Raw genomic sequence first — 18,882 nt, 5'->3', positions numbered from 1 at the left:
TGTATATATATATATATACAGACACACACATATATATCTCTTATTAATAACCCCCATATATATATATATATATATATATATATATATATATAAAAAATGTATATAAAGTATTAAGTAGTAATTCACATGATCACAAGGTCTCACAATAGGCCGCCTGCAAGCTGAGAAGCAAGCGGAGCCAGTCCAAGTGTCAAAACTGAAGAACACGGAGTCTGATGTTCAGGGGCTGATGGGCAGGAAGCATCCAGCATGGGAGAAAGATGTAAGCTGGGAGACTAGGCCAGTCTAGTGTTTTCACGTTTTTCTGCATGCTTATATACTAGCCACACTGGCAGCTGATTAGATTGTACACACCCAGATTAAGGGTGGGTCTGCCTTTCCCAGCCCATTGACTCAAATGTTAATCTCTTTTGGCAGTACCCTCACAAGCACACCCAGGATCAATACTTTGCATCCTTTAATCCAATCAAGTTGACCCTCAGTATTAACCATCACAAGTAGGGAAGTGTAGACAGGAGCAAGAGTGGGATGCAGTAAGACAAAGTGGTCGTTAAAGAATCAGAGATGGCTTATGTCTTGATAAATAAGAGTACAGGTAACTCTTTTGAGAAGCAAATGTGCTATGAAAGGGACTAGAAATATAAAGTAGGAGCTAAAAGGGTATGAGGGGTCAGCAAGAGCCATCTTAACGTGGGAGTCATGAGAACATGTTTGTAAAGCACTGAAGATGGTTTGGGTGAGAGAGACGACGGCTGAAGAAGGTATTTGGAGGAACAGGGCTGGGTATCCAGAGCACATGTAAAAGGGTTGACCTTTTATAGGAAGAAGGGCATTTCCCGCATTGTCACAGGAGGAAGGAGGAGAAAACAGATGCCAAAGCAGGTAGTTCAACTGCACCTATACCATGGAATACTACTCAGCAGTTAAAAGGAACAACTGTTGATACATGCAGCAATCTGGGTGAATGTCCAGAAAATTTTGTTAAGTGAAAAAGTCAGTCCCAAGAGGTTATACTGTATAATTAATTCCACATATAACATTCTTACAATGACAAAATTCTAGAACTGGAAAACTGATTCGTGGTTGCCAGGGATTGAGGGAACGAGGTGGGAAGAAGTAGATATGGTTATAAAAGGATGACATGAGGGATCCTTATGATGATGGAAATGTTCTTTATCTTGACAGTGCCAAGTCTGTTCTTGGATTGTGATATTGTACTAAGGTTTTTCATGATGTTGCCATTGGGGAAACTGGGTAAGGAGAAGTACCTGGGGTCTTTCTGTATTCTTGTAACTGCATGTATATATATAATTATATCAAAATGAGATAATTTAAAAAATTATATCACTAATCTTAATGCATTTGCTTTAAAAAAAAAAAAAAGCAGAGAGTTTAATAGATTTAGTGGCTTCAGTTTTCTCAGTGCATTGTGAGAGACCATGGAAGGAAGGGGTGCAATGGGAGGGTTATATGGGAATTGAGGAGATAAGGAAGTGTGACATAGTCTTGAAGAGTAGGAAGGGAAACTATAAATGTAGTAGGATTTCCTGAAAGCATTGACAGCCCATTTAAAGTCTGAGATCATGAATTGAAAGTGAAGCCGGTTTACATGTTTGCGCAAAAGGTTAAAGCACCAGGAAAATTCATATACTGGGTATATTGGTTCCACAAAACAGAGAGAGGCCTAGTCAAGGGTCATTCATAACAGTAGTGGAGAGGGTGGAGTTGAGCTGTATAGGAATGAGAGGCAGTTTTACTGCCTATGGTGACATATTTCAGGGGCTTGAGCCATAGCCAGTGGGAATTTGGAAAGAGGACTAGAAGCTGGGACTTGGGTGCATGGTGGGGCTGGGGAGTGAGCAGTGGGTGGACTGAATTGGACTTAGCCCCTGAAGGAGGACTGAAATGTTAATATAGTCATGCATCGCTTAATGATGGGATACATTTTGAGAATGTGATTTCCTAGTGCAAACATCATAGAGTATACTTACACAAACCTACGTGGTTTAGCCTACTGTAGCCCAAATTGCTCCTGGGCTACACATCCTTACAGCATGTTACTGTACTGAATATTGTAGGCAACCGTAACACAATGGTAAGTACTTGTGTATCTAACATACCTAGCATAGAAAGGTCCAGTAAAAATACAGTATTATACACTTAGGGCACCACCCTCCAATGTGTAGTCCATTGTTGACCAAAACATTATTATGTGGTACATGACTGTGTTTTGAAATTTGGCACAGTTTGAAATTTTTAAAGGGCAAAGATCTTTACAATTCTCATGATGGTGCTCTCTTGTGATACTCCCAATTTGGGTTCTTGGCTCTTGGCCAACGAGAAGAAAAAACCCAGATCCACATGAATTTACACTTAAGGTTTTCCTGACTTAAAAACATCCTGCTGGTATTTGTTTTACTAGTTCTTAATACTTATAAAATCACTACGCTGAAGGCACATAACCAAGGACAGGAATTCTCTTGAGTCGGTCTTGTATTTTAGAACTTAAAAAATTGTGTAGTTCATCAGTAATAGTTTCTGAAGCTGAAGAATGTCTCTACATATTTTTCTGAGCCACCAGGCAATAAACAGGCAATTCTGTTAGCATCTTCTTACCGGTGAAAATGCATGATTTTAAGAAGCTTTAAAACCATTCATTGTCTTTATTGATCCTATGACAATTTATATCCTGGCTATTTTGTTTGCTATCTAGGTGTTCTCAGTAGAAGGTGTGACTATTTTGATGTATTTTTGTAAGCGTTGCAATTTCTCCTTGTCAAGAGTAGGAAGGTCTCGTGAGACCGCGACTTAATGGGCCACGCAGCTGTCAGCAAGTTCCTTTGGCAGATGCCGCCTCCCAGTGGCGCTCTGTCAGGGAGCCTTCTGCCGAAGCTCATCTCCCATGCAGATGGTCTACTGATGAGTCATTGCCCCTCTAACGGGCTTGGCTCACGTGATGGTTCCCAGACCTAGGTCACCTGCCACTTAGGAACTGCCAAGTGGCCACCACCTTGTTCAGGGCCAGGCTGCAGCCTCTTGGAAGCCCAAATCTCTCCTTCAGACGTTTTGCACCAATGAAACCTTACCAGGAGGTGGCAAGACAGGCATGAGAAAATTAAGAGGCTGAATGAGGACTTTAAGAATCAAAGGCATTTCTCTCTCATACCTAGAGGCAGACAAGAGACTGGGCTCTTTGCTTTAATGTGTACCTGGGCTCTGGAGAGTGTTGGGAGCCATGCTTGGTCAACAAATCGGGCACTTCAGAAGTCAGTTTTACAGTTCTGTACCTGTGAGTTTGAAAAACTTAACACTTGCTCCTGAGAGTTAGTTAATGTTTTCCATAGGAGGCCCATTTCTCTTAAGATGCTTGAAGCCCCCTTTGCAGAACAAAAGGTAACGTGGGCCTTCAAACACTGTTGACATAGAATTTCAAGATCACTGGGGCAGGAAAATGCTCAGATACAGCTAAACCGTTATCAGCTACAAAATAAGTTGGCTGTCTGGACCTTGGCTAGGTGTGTTAGACGTGGCAAACCAAACCCAATAACTGGAATTGTTCAACATTCACCAGAGAGGAGGATGTCTGGTAGTCATTTAAAGTTTTCACTGGCATGATTTTAAAAGTTGTATGTATGTAAATATGTTTCCATCAGAAGGCTCTGTATGCCAGTTTGACTAATGAAGAAACTTAGCAGAAACAAACAAAAAATGTATAGAATACTAGGATCCGTGAATAGGAAGCTTTCTCTCCCCACTCTCTTCTTTTTCTTATGTTCTAGTGTAATTCTACAAATAAGCTTTGGTCCTTCCCAAGGAAACAAGATTAATTTATTGAATCCCTATATTAAAAATTTAAGTTGCTTTGTTCTTAAAATTCCCTTTAGAATAAGTTTCAGGGTTTTTTTTTTTTTTTTTTTTTTTTTTTCTTTAAAAACCTGTTATCAAGGTATTAAGCTTTTTGGAAGAGGCAAAATCATGTTCCTACTTCTTTCCACTGCTTTTTAGTTGTGCGTTTTTAGTACTTTCCTGAAACGTCTTTTTCTTCTGACAGGATGGACTATGGGCTAGGCATGGCTGGGCGTGGCTTTTGTATCCTTCATGCACTGTGCACTTTTAGGTTCTGAAAAGCATGCTTGATCCAAGCTCTTCTTCTCAGTTCCTTATACATGTAGCCTCTCAGAGGTGAAGTGGCCTTAGCTCCTCTGAGTCTTTGGTAGATATAAGGAAACCACAAACAATGACTTGATTATATTACAATTAAGAGTGTGAAAGATTTATTGAAATACTAGAAAATCAGTATGAACTAGTAAATCTCACGCTTCGCATCCTTGAATTACTGAGGAGGAGGAGATAAGGTTGGGAAAGGTAAGAAGGTGCTGGGTGGTGCCATTTCATACCACACTGGAACCCATATACAGAGTTGGACATAGGTCGCTGGCTCTTCTGGAGACCCAGTTACTGTTTATGTTTCAGTTTCTATTTTATGCTTTTCTATTCCCTTTCTTCATGTTCCAATTTATGTGGGTTTTTTTTTTTTTTTTTTTTTAGATTTTACCCTCTTACAGGAGGCATGGGGAAAGGGTGTCTGGCTTGACATACCCTACTGGGTTCCAGAGTAAAAGGCCAGCAACATTGTATTTCATACAACCACACTGCCGTGCCAATGAGGTGCTAACTGCTCATGTGCTGGAGTTGGTAAATTGCACTGTACATGAATCCCTGGACAACAGAGGTAGGCAGGCAGTAGCAGGGTGCGATGAAGTAGGGAGCGGGGGAGATGTCGATCAGAGAGTGGGATCACTGAATTAAATGGAATGAAATTTAAAGAAAGCAGTGACTTGCCTGGGTGGAGACAGCATCTTGCCATCTTGTACTGCTGTTTCAGAGTGTAAAGGGAAGGACGTGAACTGGAGATCTGAGGCCTAGAGTCTTGTCCCAAGTCAACTTCTAAGTAGCTTTCATGGCTGGGTCTCAGTTTCTTCATCTGTAAAGTGGGCGGGTTGGATCCTATACTCTCAAGGTCCCTTTGAGTTGAATGGTAAATAATTTTAGCTACCATGTTGAGAGGGAGGGAAAGTCTTAGTAGAGAATGGCTTTTCTTCATTTTCTATTCCCCACGCCCTCCCTTGAACCCCTGTGCACACACATGCACTTTATTTGTTGCTGTTCGAGGAAGCCCACCTTTGCCTCTATTAGAGCTGATAGTGGGTGTCCTGTCACCTGAGCACACCCACGCCATTCATCTTTTGTTTACAGCTCATTTTTAGTGGCCAATCAAAGCCACTGGGAATGTAGAAGTTTTTTTTAACTTCCCAGATGGAAACTGAAAATGATGCTGACTTTCTGTCAGTTCCACAGGAAAAGGAGTAGGCAAAGAAATGCGAATGCCACCAACTGGGAAGTTGAAAGATTTATAAAAATTAGTGTTTCTGATATATTAATGACTTTGGTGGTGGTAGCCTACATTTGTCATTGTCATGTTCCATTGTCATTCAAGTACTTAATCAACACACATTGTCAGGGCTAAATTTATTTTCTTGTGTCTGCCTAGCCAGATAATTTCTCTGTTCTTTGACAGTATTATCTCAGGCACCTGAATCAGACCTAAGCGTGAAGGGAGAGCAGAGGGTAAGTCCCATCCTTGCATTTAACACATTGCTGACTTGTGAAAGACAGAATGATTTTATTTAAATGTGTTTCCTTTTTTGAGTAAGAACACAAGGGGAATCATGTCATGGTTTGTGTCCTCTCTAAAATTCAGGTGTTGCCAGTTTGATAGTATTTAGAAGTAGGGCTTTAAGAGATGATTAGGCTATCCTAGGACTACTCCCTCATGAATGGGACTAAGATCCTTTTAAAAGAGGCTTCTTTTACACAGCAGCATTTGGTGAGCCTGCCATTCATTCCTCCTCTGCCATGTGAGGATACAGCAAGAAGGCCCTCACCAGACCACGTGCCAGCACCTTGATCTTGAACTTCCAGCCTCCAGAGCTGTGAGAAATAAATTTCTGTTCTTTATAAATTACCCAGTCTCTGTTATTTTGTTGTAGCGGCATAAACTGACTAAGACAAATTGTGACTGCTGTACATTATTAATGCTGCACCAAGTTCAGCTTTAAGAAGGATTTAGCATAAGGTTGTGCGGCTCCCAGCTTTCCAGTCTGTGAAGAAGAGGCATATACATATGTAATTAACATACATGGACATTTATGTGTTTACATGTATGCATGCACACACCACATTGCACCTTTGGTTTTTATTTAGTTCCAATAATGTAGGATGGCCTGTATTTTTTTCCCCTGAGTTACTCTGAAGGACAGTTAACAATTATGTATGTTATTGACCTTTTGTTAAAACTTCTGAAACAAGTTTATTTGAGCTCAGATGAAGGAAAAAGTGTTTAGATTGGTCTGATAAATTTGAATTCTTTCTTTTGTTAAATAATGAGAGCTGCGTAAACCCACTGTTTCTGTTTTTTGTCTTGGTTGCCAGGAATCTCAGTGCAAAGTATTTTATTTTGGTTTTGCTCCATTTTGCTAGCTTTTGGCTGCAGTGGTGTATGTATAAGTAACATTAAAGGGGGAGTAATATATCATGCGCATACCTGCGGCTGTGAGTGTTGCTGTACCCCTGCCCTCTTAGGTGTATAAACTAATAATGAAGCATGTAATCTGTAAGGCCTTTTTCGACATTCAGATTCCATTCCAAACATCTTCATGTTACTTTTGCTGATTCTTCCATCTCTCTCTCCTTTGATACCATCTTATGTTGTTCTTTTCTTAAAAGAGAGATCACTTTCAATTTGTATTATTTGTGTACCTATCATTCCGTTTGCTACTTTATAAATTTCTTGAGGACTTTTTCCTTGTATCCTCAAAGCAAAGCATTGTGTATTTCTAATTCTTATATGGTTGCCAGATAAAATATAGGATATCCAATTAAATTTTAATTCAGATAAGCAACTAATAATATTTTTAGTATCCAGTGCAATATTAGGAACATGTATATTTAAATTTACTTGAATTTAAATATAGGTATGCATCCTGTATTTTGTTTGCTAAATCTGGCCATATTATCAATAAACATTGGAATGGTTCTGTACCTAAGCGTTATCAGACATGTAGTCTCATAGGTACAGGCATGGTATGAATGGCAGGTGTTTACAGGTATTACACATAGACATTTCTTTAATATCCTTTTCCTGTGTGTGTGTGTGTGTGTGTGTGTGTGTTTTCCCCCTGTAGCTGCTTACTCACATGGGAGTTGGGACCATCTTTGCAGACAACCCCAAGCAGCTCTGATATATGATACACTATACTCTTTGATGTGTAAAAGTCTGTGCATATGTCCTGTTACAATGCCTTCAATAGTCACAGTGCTCTTTGTGGATCAAATAATGGGAGATTTAATGCATTTAATGAAATGGCCAGAAGAAAATGACCCGGCTTTCAAGCTTGAGAGATGGCCCTTTGGAGGGTGATTGGAGCAAATGACAGACTACCTTCCCCCAACTCACCCACTGATTTCCCCATAAGCGTGGCTGAATTTTCTAAAAAAGAATGCTAAGTAGCTGGCAAAACTGTTACTGTAAAACATGAGGCATTGACCCTGGAGTTCAGGGCTACTTAATGTCATCTGAGCTTTCAGAAGTTGTCAGTGGCTAAATGATAGACTAGAAATGGAAAGGCTGAATTCTGGCCTTACACCTGCCATTAATTTTTAAACAGTGCTGAGGCAGACATGATGCTAATCTTGGCTTTGACTTTTCTCATCTTAAAAACAAGGGCATTGTTTTGTGAAGCAATTGGCAGTTTGTTAGGATTTAATTCAGAGTTGCAGGGTTGGATAACAATGGTTCTTAGATCCTTTTGCTTTGAAACCAGGAAGAGTGGTTATTAACTAACTTTCCCCGTAAGGGAGGAGGGAGAGCAGGTTATAAAGTTCCTAATTGAGGTCTCTCACTTCAGAAGTAGGGACTTTTAACAACTGGCCATTTGGAGGTGCTGGGGGAGATGTACTCTGTGGTATTTTTGAGGAAATATTTTATGATTATGCTCTAGATTTCTTGCTTATTCATTGATCAATATTGACAAGAATTTCTTATGACAAAAATATTACGTTCTTCAGGTAGCATACTTAGATATTGTTGAGAAAGAATTTGAGATCTATTGGAAGAGACCTAGCATGGAACTAGAAAGTGTTCCAAAAAATAGATGTGATTACATGATTATGAAATACACGTTTATGTGACTTAGACTGTATGTAAGAGTTTCCTTGTAAAAATAGAGAACCTGTTAGGAAATTTAGACTTGTCTGGAAGTTTCTGCATAGGTTATGATCTGGAGTTTATTTTGTCGCCTCTATACTGGCTTTTGTTCTTTTTGTTTCTCTTGTAAAACTGGTCCCCACCTCCTTAGACTCTGTCACAACTGTTAGATGTAGGGCTGTTTTCAGAAATGTTTTGTGTCTCAGGGCTGCCAGTGACATTTGAGTGCAGCCATCAAAGCATCTTGGTGAGCAAAAGAGCATCACTGAGTAGGATCCATAATTTCTCCAAGAAGTAAGATATCAAGTATAAGTTGGGCTCTAGGGTATTGAGGTTAGTTAGCTTACCTTGAAAATATACATTATTATATTGTGGAGATGGTAGACTCTTTTTGAGATGGTTTTTAGAAGAGAAGATCAAAGCTATAAGTGACATGATCTCCTCCGTATCAAGTTTAAGGCCTCTGAGATTTCTTCATTATTGTTATCATTATAAAACAAACACTTGAACCAAACTTAGATATTCTTCTAGACAATGTGTAACTAAATAATGATGAAAAATGTGATCCTTGGGAGAAATATGACAGACAGATAGAAAGTCAATATACACAGACTTAAGTATCTGATTCTGTTAAATTCTAGTGTGTTTTCACATGTAGGATATTGTGCTAGGTGTGACGTGGGGCTGCAAAAACAGATGAGATGCAGAAGTTACGGTATAGTAGAACATGCTGTGTACAGAAATAAATGGCACTCTGTACACATGCACCCACACATAGGAGTGGGTGGTGCGATGGGGGAAGGTAAGGGTAGTAGCCTTCCTGGTTGGCACCATTGGCATCAAATCCCGTTTGTGGATTCAGTGCTAATGGTGCCAAAATGGGTAAAAGCATCCTGGAGGGGAACCTGAACTACCACTGAGTACAAACTGTGTGTTCCGTTTTGTGCTGGGCATTTTAACATATGTTACTTCCTATCATCATCACTAGACACAGGGAAATCGAAGCTCAGAGAGGTAAAGTTATTTATCCAGGCTCTCTAGCTACTAAATGGTGAAAAGAGGATGCAAACTGACGTCTGACTGCTTTTCCATTCTGTACCCGTGAGTCCACCTGGTAGATAGAACGAGAAGCAGGTATGCTGTCAGTGCCCAGTGATGGAGAGAATTTGATCTGGTCCGAAGATGACACCAAGGAGGAGGACTGTTGCCAGGAGGAGCTGTTTAACAGTGAAAAGTAGAGGGGATTAAAAAGTAATTATTTATTGTGGGCCTTTTGTCAGATGGTATGATAGGTTCTTTGTTTAAATTCTAAATTAGTTCTCATCACCTCAGACGATTGGTATCATTACCATTGTACAGCATGTCTACAGTACCGGAGGCTCAGAAGGTTAAGAAGCCTACCCAAGGTCAAACGGCGGATACATGATAGTAGTCAGGGTTTGATTTTAGGGTTTAACCTCATACGTGGGACCCATGTGATGGACTTGAAATCAAGTTTGATTTTATGAGTTTAGAAATTAAGGGTCTTTCCCTTGAAAGGGAAAGGATCTGGAGTGGGCAGTGAACTTATTTAGGTGGAGTGAAATCTTAGAAAGGACTGCACTGATTGGATTGAGAAGTCAGTGTGATGGGGAGGAGAAAGAGATGACTCTTATTCATTTGATTATTATTTTAAAGAGGGCCAGGTACTGGTCCTCAGGGAGGTTTTAGAAAGGTGTAGATAAGCCAGCTGGGGAGAGGGAGGATGGGGAGGAAGACAGAAGAGGGAGCTGACAAGTAGTTTAACAGCTGTTCCACATATCCACAAAATGACTCTGAGAAAAAATGGTTCTATTTATTTGCCGTTTCCTTCCATATATCTTGCCAGCAGCATTCATCAATATCTGTCATTTCCCAGGGGGGTTAGACATGTCTAGCAATTCATTCTACTGAATTATATTTCAATACACGAATTGAAGGAGGCCAGATTGCAGATGTTAACTCTGACCTCTGCCCAGCATTGCTCACACACTGCCACCACCCACCTCTTTGGGTGCCCTCACTCAGCCAGACATTCATTCTAAGCAACGCTGCTTGATGTCAGAATCTTGTTACCATGTTCTCATTAGTGTAGGCTCTATTTAATACTTCTTTAAAAATCAATTTTAAGTTGTCACATTAGTCTTTTGTCTATGCAGCTGGAGTTTGGGGCCAAATCATTATTTGTTTCTTGATAAGAATTTTAAATCCAGACACATGCCAGCTGAAGGGCAACTACCGCCTTGGTGGTCTAGGTAAAACAGGGAGTTGGTGGTCAGGCTTGGTTCTCATTGCAGAATGGAATTTGCTGGGTGTTGGTAAACTGAAAGGCAGTGATATGCTTGTAATAATAGAAACATTATACCTTACCAAGCTTTATTGCATGCATTAACTTGATCTTAATATCTGCCACTTATTAGAATTTGACTGAGAGTGGTCATCTTGGTGGATAAGAAATTTTGTGTTTTTATGAACAAATTAAGGGAAAGTAAAAGAAAGGTCAAATATATTTCTCTTTAAGTCCCTGACTTTGAATGATTTCCATTTAAAAATAAACTATATGTTAGCATTTTTGCTCTTTTATCATATCATGGCCAGAGTAACGGGTGGCTATCTATGAGTAAGGGTGAAAAGATGACTTTATCTTTGAATCACCTTGCCGTATTACCCATACCAAAAAGTTCTTAACACTGCAGCTCTGTTTCACAGTGGCAGTGGCAGCTTGTGTTTCTGCTCCACAGCCTCGTGGTTTGTTCAAAGACTTTGATTTCTGTATTGTAGGCATGTATGTTCTGTCATTTTTCACCAGTCCCTCGTTCTCTCACGGCATGGAATTGGGCTTTTTAGTGAGTCCTTAAAACATTTGTCAGGTACTCTGTCTGGGCTTGCCTGAAAGAAAAACTTCTGACACCTGTCCCCCTTGCTAGGAGCTTCCTTTCACAGCATTGCTCTGACTTGCTCACCAGGCTTTTACCATCAGTAATGTTGTTAAGTATGCAATGCTAGTGATAGTATTCTAAAAAGTGAAATTGGGTGTCTCTGGTGGATTTGAGTCTTGTGGAAAAACCGTTTAGCAAAAAAAAAATGGAGCCTTACAGTCTTGACTATGACTGTGATGCCCTTTTGGCATTACCCTACTCCAAATATCAGCCTTCCAAAAGACTCATGGGTCCTCTTGATCCAGCTTTCAGCTTCCTTGTCAGTTGGAGATCATTGGTTAGTAGTCAGTGATGTCTCTAAGCACTTAGGGTCAAGGCTCTGCTTTGGACTTCCCTTGTGTGAGTAAACACACAGCTTTTGTTTTTTTTTTTAAAGCTAGAATAGCAGCTCAGTATAGGAGTCAGTGAACTTCTGCGCTTTCTGGTCACAGGTCTGTTGGTTTCTCAAATTGTATTCATTTATGCCATTAAGAGGAGTGATGTAGCAGCATTGTTGATGCTGTCTAGGTACGGTCATTCTTTTGCAGTGAGGACAAGAAATTGGAAGTCAGTCACCCATGTGAGTGGAAGATGAAGGGAACCATGTCTCTGTGTTGTGGGAACACAGCTGAAGATGAATAAGGGAGGCTGTAATTGTCCATGAAGACGAGAGTCATGACGACGAGGGAACAAATGTTTAGGAGTGAGCAATGGGGCAGAGAAGAAGAATCTCTTGATGGTGATGGAATTAGGGTGATGGCTGCTGAGTCATGGACCCTGCCCAGATTCAGACAATGACTCTATGTGGTATTTGCCCCTTCTTCATTTCTTAAGTTTGACAGGTTCTTTAAAATATCATTTCCCCTAACTTTTAAAATACTGGGAGGGTTATGTTATAAAGTATAATTTGCAAAAGCAGGTGGTGGTGTAGTTAATGTGGTTACCACCTTTTGGACAACAAAAAGGATCCCCATATTTTTTCTTCTTTAAGGTACAGTGGTATTGGCCAAGCAAGGGATGGGGGACAGGTTAAACATTGCAGTAAAATATATACATAACAAAATTTACCATTTAACATTTTTACATGTATACCATCAGCACTATCTCCAGAACATTTTCATCATCCCAAACTGAAACTCTGTACCCATTAAACAGGAACTTCCCATTTCCCACTCCCTCCAGCCCCTGTCAACCACTGTTATGCTTTCTATGAAAGAATGTATTTGACCGCTCTGAGTACTTTACATTAATGGAATCACACAATATCTGACCTTTTGTGACTGGTTTATTTCTTTCAGCATGTCTCTGCTGTTCATCTATGTTGTAACACAAGTCAGAGTCACCTTCCTTTTTGAGGCTGAGTAACATTCCGTTGCTGTATGTATCACATTTCGTTTATCCATTCATCCCTCAATGAATACTTGAGTTGTTTCCTCCTTTTGGCGATTGTGACCAATGCTGCTATGAACCTGGGAGTACAAATATCTATTTGAGCCCCTAATTTTACTTCCTTTGCGTACCCAGAAGTAAGATTAAGCAAGGGTGATTTTACTAGACACAGACGAAGGTAAAATGGTGAGGATGTCCCTCCTCCCAGGTTAGTGGTAGGTGTGATCTTTCTGGGAGCTTCTGAGAGAGCTTCAGGAGAGATGTGTAGGCAAACAGAGGCTGGTAGCCAAAACCTATTAACCTACTATGTACCTGTAAAGATACAGGATGAGAGAACAAGGTTTGGCAACAGAGTCCGTACCCAGTCTGCCTGCTCATGGCATCAATTCAGAGCCAGCTTGCCATTGCTCTTTTTGTTTCTAGTCCCTTAACTTCTGTAGTGCTACCCCTGTTCTTCCTGCATCCCTTTTACGGCTTTCCTTAATTTCTCCCCAAAACCCTTGAGAGCAATATCTGGGCCACTTCAGCTTCCCCTTTTTCTGGTTGGTACCTTAGCGCGATGTACACATTTTTTTCAGAGTTCTCCTGTATGATTGAGAAGCAGAAGTCGTATCAACAGAGTGCTGTTATGTAGTTACTAGGTCTTATTTTCTCTTTGATGTCCTGCTTGTAGTCCAAGAAAAATAACCCAGAATGTAAGATTATAGACTGGCTACTAAATATATGTGGCACTTCAGGTGATATGGAACTTTTTTAATGGAAGCTTTCAAATTAGGTCAGGTACGATTATTCTCCAATGATGAAGTAGATCTCCAGAGGCTGTATTTAGTTCTTTATATGGCCATTCTGCTAAAATTATTGCTGACTTGGTATTTTGCCACTTCACAGGGATACTTCCAGCTTTGGGGTGCTTTGAAAGCGTGTATCTTGGCTGGGCATTGTGGCTCACAGCTATAATCCCAGCACTTTGGGAGGCTGAGGTGGGCAGATCACTTGAGGTTAGGAATTCGAGGCCAGCCTGGCTAACATGGTGAAACCGTGTCTCTACTAAAAATACAAAAATTAGCTGGCGTGGTGGTGGGTGCCTGTAATCCCAGTTACTCTGGAGGCTGAGGCAGGAGAATTGCTTGAACCTGGAAGGTGGAGGTTGCAGTGAGCTGAGACTGTGCCACAGCACTCCAGCCTGGACAACAGAGTGAGGCACCATCTCAAAAAACAAAACAATAAAACAAACAGAAAAATGTGTATCTTATGTTGAAAACATGCTTTTATGAAGTCCTGAAGTCCTGCCTCTTGTTTCCTGGAATTCAGGATGGAAACAAAGGAAAACATATTCCAGGGGAGGTCATATGTAGCCTTGATAGAACCAAAGCATGGTCTGGGTCTAGATTTAGTAATGTATTTATTTTACTATACCTATAAATGTACAAGGCTACAGAACTTCTCACTCTAACTCTGTTAGCTAGAGGCCCTTTGGCTAAAACAGCAAAAATAACCAGTACAAAAAGACCATTCAAATAACCCACACCTCTATAGTTGAGACCTGAAAAGTTCTTGTATCAATCTAGCCAGCTGATTCCAACTTTAATACAGAAGGTTGTTTATTGCCTCTAAATTTCTAGTCATGCCAGTAGAAAACATTTGTTACATGTTTCAATAAACATAGTAGAATTTTAGAAACATTTTCCCAAAGAACACAGAGCTAATCCAGTTCCAGTTGTAACAACAAGCTCAATTCGGTATTAAAATAGAGCAGCCAGATTGCCAGGCAAGCTAACCTCTTATACAACAAATTGGAAATGGTATTATCCATTAATTTCCACCCTGTGCAGTTGAATAATGCCATTGACAGATGCTAATTTTCTTAAATTGTAGGCAGCAAATGATGCATGAATACAACAGCAAGACACTTTTTAGAGCCTCTTGATAGTCATCAGAAAGTGAATTTATATAAAGTTTGATGTAATCACTATCAACTATGGTATCATGTTAGTGCCTTCTAATGATGGTCTTAAATCCATCTGTTGTCCTCTTTTCTCTATTAACACTAATGGGGGTCTAGGCAGGAATAAAATATCCCATGTGTTTTATTAACAGACCCTCCAATTTATAACATTCATATGATTCCTTAGGACAAAACCTATGCAAATAATGACATCTAAAATCTAACCCATTATTGGATTATAAGCATTTCGCTGTATATGTATATAAGTGTTTCCCAATTTATTTTTTCCAGTGGCTTAACAAAATTTTATTTCTTGCTCAGTGTATGAATTAATGTGTGTTTGGTAGCTCTTGGTGTTTCTTATGTTTTAAGCTTGTGTTTATTGAGTATTCATTCTATATTTTCTATTTTTAGATTTTACAACAGCCCTACAAGTTTGGCCCTGTTCTACTCAGGAACCTGAGGTTTGGAGAAGTTCATGTTATAAGTGATGGAATCAGTTTGGGAGTTTAGAATACGAACTCAGAGCTCAACGTTAAAGTCAACCACGACTAGAGCAATTAATTTTTACCATTACTGGCAAGGATCTTTTTATCCTCTTACATTTGAAGAGAGTGCTAGATAAGAATATGGGCTATGGACAAATTGGTTATTGGATGTCAAAGTCTTGTCTTTTGGGTTAGGCTGTTGAGGTAACAAAGGAATTGAAGACACACCTTTGGTCTCGTTACCGAGATTGGACTTACACGAGATAGCACAAATAAAATGTACGTAATAATGTTAAATTGAGTGATTTCAGAGAAGGACGAGATGGCATGCATGCTTGTTCTCAGTGGTGTCTGCTTGCTTTACAGTACCCTGTGAGATGTAACAAAACTCCAGTATTCAAAGCGTGGCTTGGAGTGTGGGGAGAGAAAGGGCATGGCTCAGGTGTTCCTTTCTTTGTGTTCCTCAGAGCTGGATGCTGGTTCTGGATTCTGTTCAGAGTCCAGCTTCTCATTGAACCATGCCTGGTCTCACTGAGCCATACCTGCTTTCATTGAGCCAGGGTCCTAGCTTCCATGAATTTCCTGTACTGAGGCCTTACCTGGGAGCTATGCCTGCTTTTCTTCCACTCTCCCACTGGCAGAGAGAGAGCCTTTCCCAGTCGCTGTTGCTGTGACCTTGATGTTGAAATGATGATGTGATTCCTTGTGGTGCCTCTTTGCTTCCATTCCCCATCAACTCTCTCCCCTGACTCCTTGCTTTCCAACCCAGGACCTAGGAGTCCCCGACAATCACCCAGACCCTTGGGGTCCCTGACCTGCGCCGTAGGAACTACCATCTTGAGGAGTGGAGGGAATGTGCTCCTAGCTAGTTTGCCATGCAGGAATACAGAACACATTTTTTGCTAGGAATTATTAAAAGTTAATACCTGGGAGGCTGAGGCAGGAGGATCGCTTGAATCCGGGAGGTGGAGGTTGCAGTGAGCCAAGATTGCGCCATTGCACTCTAGCCTGAGTGACAGAGTGAGACCCTGTCTCAAAAACAACAACAAAAACAAACAAACAAACAAAAAAACTGTATTGCAGACCCATTTGTGCTTTACTCCAAGCCTATAGTTTGAATCACTCTGCTCCCATCTTTCCAGGTACTTTTCTCTCTAGATATATTATTTTTGTATAAATATAGAATAATCCTATCTTAATTTATAACTTGTTTTCCGCCAAGCATATGTGATGAATATTTTCCTGGGGTACATTGGGCTTTTGAGTCAGAATCCTGATTTTTGTCCATTTGGGTAGCTATATCCCCTTGCAAAGTTATGTACCTCTGTGGGTTTAAACTGGAGGTGATAATACCTATTACATACAATTATTAGGATGTTGCAGTGCCTGATATATAATAAGACCTCTATATATTTTAGCTATTATGTTATACTTATGAAGGAAATTTAAGAAAATTGTCTGTTCAGTAGTTTTCTTCCTTTTGAAACTTGATCAAGTATTGTTATAATGGTATAGTTTCACTGCATTTCAGTCAGCAAACATTTATTGAACATCTACTAAGTGCCAGGGCCTATAGCAGGTACTGGGTATACAGAAAAGAATAAACTTATTTCCTCACATCAGGGGAATTATACAGAGACAGTCTAATAGTTATGTTCTGGCTTGTATTATTATTATTATTTTATTTGTTGAGATAGGGTCTCACTCTGTCACCCAGGCCTGGAGTGCAGTGGTGCAAACTTGACACACTACAACCTCCACCTCATAGGCTCAAGCGGTCCTCCCTTCTCAGCCTCTTGAATAGCTGGGACGACACCTGGCTAATTTTTTTTTTTTTTTTGTAGAGACAGGGCCTCACTATGTTGCCCAGGTTGGTCTTGAACCCTTAGGTTCAAGGGATCCACCCACCTTGGCCTCCCAAGGTGCTGGTATTACAGGCATGAGCCACTGCACCCAGCCAAATAATTATTTTCTACTAACGGAAAAAAAGATTTGTCAAATTCTTCACTGAATAAAAGTACTTTGCCTTTAATTGTTTTTCTATTACTACATTAAATTCTCCAAGTTTTTTTTTTTTTTTAATTTACCCGCAGTTTTCTTTAAAATGAAGCATATGGAAGCAGAGCAAGATAGGAGGGAGAAAAAATGGATTCAGATTATTAGAGGTTTATATATTGTTTACAAGTGAGTCCTTCAAATACTGAGTGATTTCTGTATTAAGCCATTTATTCCAGTAATTTAATGCAGCATTCTTAAATGTAGTCTATAGTTTTCCTGCTCTTCCTCATTAATTACCTGCTTTTGGGCCTACAGGGGACCTATTTTTCAAAGCCATTCTTGGTTCAGCTTTTAGTTCACATTTCAAAATAAGGCAAGGAAAAGATTAAAATTCTAGACTTCAAATGCAACATACATCGCACAAAAAATATGTCTGAATGTTTTCAAGATGGTGATCAGAACCACAGTGGGTAATTTTGTTTGAATTTTCAATGATAGTGTTTGTTTAAATTAATTGACATTTGCTACATTTATTTGCTTGGAAAAGGTCAATCTATTATGTTGGGTTGGCAGGAAGCATGTGACAAAAATCAGTATTACGTTTTTTTTTTTAAGAAAATATAGGTTGTAGAAAGACAGTCTAAAAGAAAAATCACTGAAGTCTTGATAGCAATTTTCTCTGATGTGATGATAGGTAATTTTTCTTCCTTTGTATATATGTGCATTTTCTTCTTGTGAATGAAAAGCCCATCCCAAATAAAAAAGATATTTTCATTTTTACTACTGTTACGGCTAAATAGTTAACATTTACTGAGTGTTGTACTTACAAAATTCTCTAATCCCCTCAATAACTCTAGATAGTTGAGTCCATTGCCACCATTTTAGAGATGGAAAAACCAAATCCAAGAGAGACTAACTTTCCCACTGTTATTCAGCTGCAGAGCAGGATTTCAAAAGGAGATCTTATTTTTCTCCAGAGTCTGCGCTTTCACTCTATAGTAAAAGAGTAAAAAGGCAATGTTGGCAATTTTTTTCCTCTAAAACTAAAATGTACATTTTGAAAGCACCTGGCTTAAATAGAGCAATGGACCTCTTAACATGGACAATTGATAGGAGATGCCCCAGCTCCTGTGCTTTGACAGTGCTGGTAGTTAGCATGTGCAGTAATGGTAAACTAGTTGATATACTGCAATCATTATTAACTAGTGCAATATGCTTGTGAGATGCCTGCCTGAGGGAAGAATGAGGAACAGATGTTAACCTGTGCTGCAGGGCCACCAGCTATGCATGCTGCAATCCCTCATGATTCTGAAGAGGAATGAGGTTGGAGTCCCCACACATGTGGCCCTCAAATGAGATTCTCTGTGCGGTCTGCCATCTTTTCATTGTCTGGGGTTTTTTTTTTTTTTCGGAAGGAATGTCTACTCGTCCCTTCATCATTTAGTAAATATTTATTGAGCAGCTATTATGGTCAGTCATTGTGCTAGTATTGGGGAAAAGCAGGTGAAAATCAAACGTAGTCTCTGCTTTTACTGACCTTTATTGCTATGTGAATATTCATGCCCATCATAACAGTACTGAAGTCAAAAACCATCATTTCTTGTGTGTTAATGTTAGTCAAGTCTATGTATACCAAGGAAGTAACGTAGTGTGAATTGGTTCAGCTGTTTGACTTTTAAAAGCATATATGTCTATATTAGAGTTCAAGGTTGATGGCAATTGCTCAGTGAACCTAGACTGACATTGATGGTCCTGATTTATGCAAATGAGTATGATTATGTATCCCACAGACATAGTTGGATGGCCACCTACACTTCAGAGAAAAAGGGAGTTGGGGGAGAGGCACCAGCCTCATTTCAT

General features: G+C 39.8%; 1 protein-coding gene across 6 annotated transcripts in view; it reads left to right on the top strand.

Moving 5' to 3' along the window:
• Positions 1–18,882, top strand: part of MAST4 (microtubule associated serine/threonine kinase family member 4) — a 581,430-nt gene that overhangs the window by 174,581 nt on the left and 387,967 nt on the right. The gene's annotated exons all lie outside the window — the stretch shown is intronic.

This window comes from Sapajus apella, unplaced genomic scaffold (assembly GCF_009761245.1).
Source record: "Sapajus apella isolate SASKATOON/1434 unplaced genomic scaffold, GSC_monkey_1.0 scaffold1, whole genome shotgun sequence".
Lineage (NCBI taxonomy): Eukaryota > Metazoa > Chordata > Mammalia > Primates > Cebidae > Sapajus > Sapajus apella.
The sequence above is the reverse complement of the archived record's forward strand: the minus strand, read 5'-3'. Positions and strand labels throughout refer to the sequence as shown.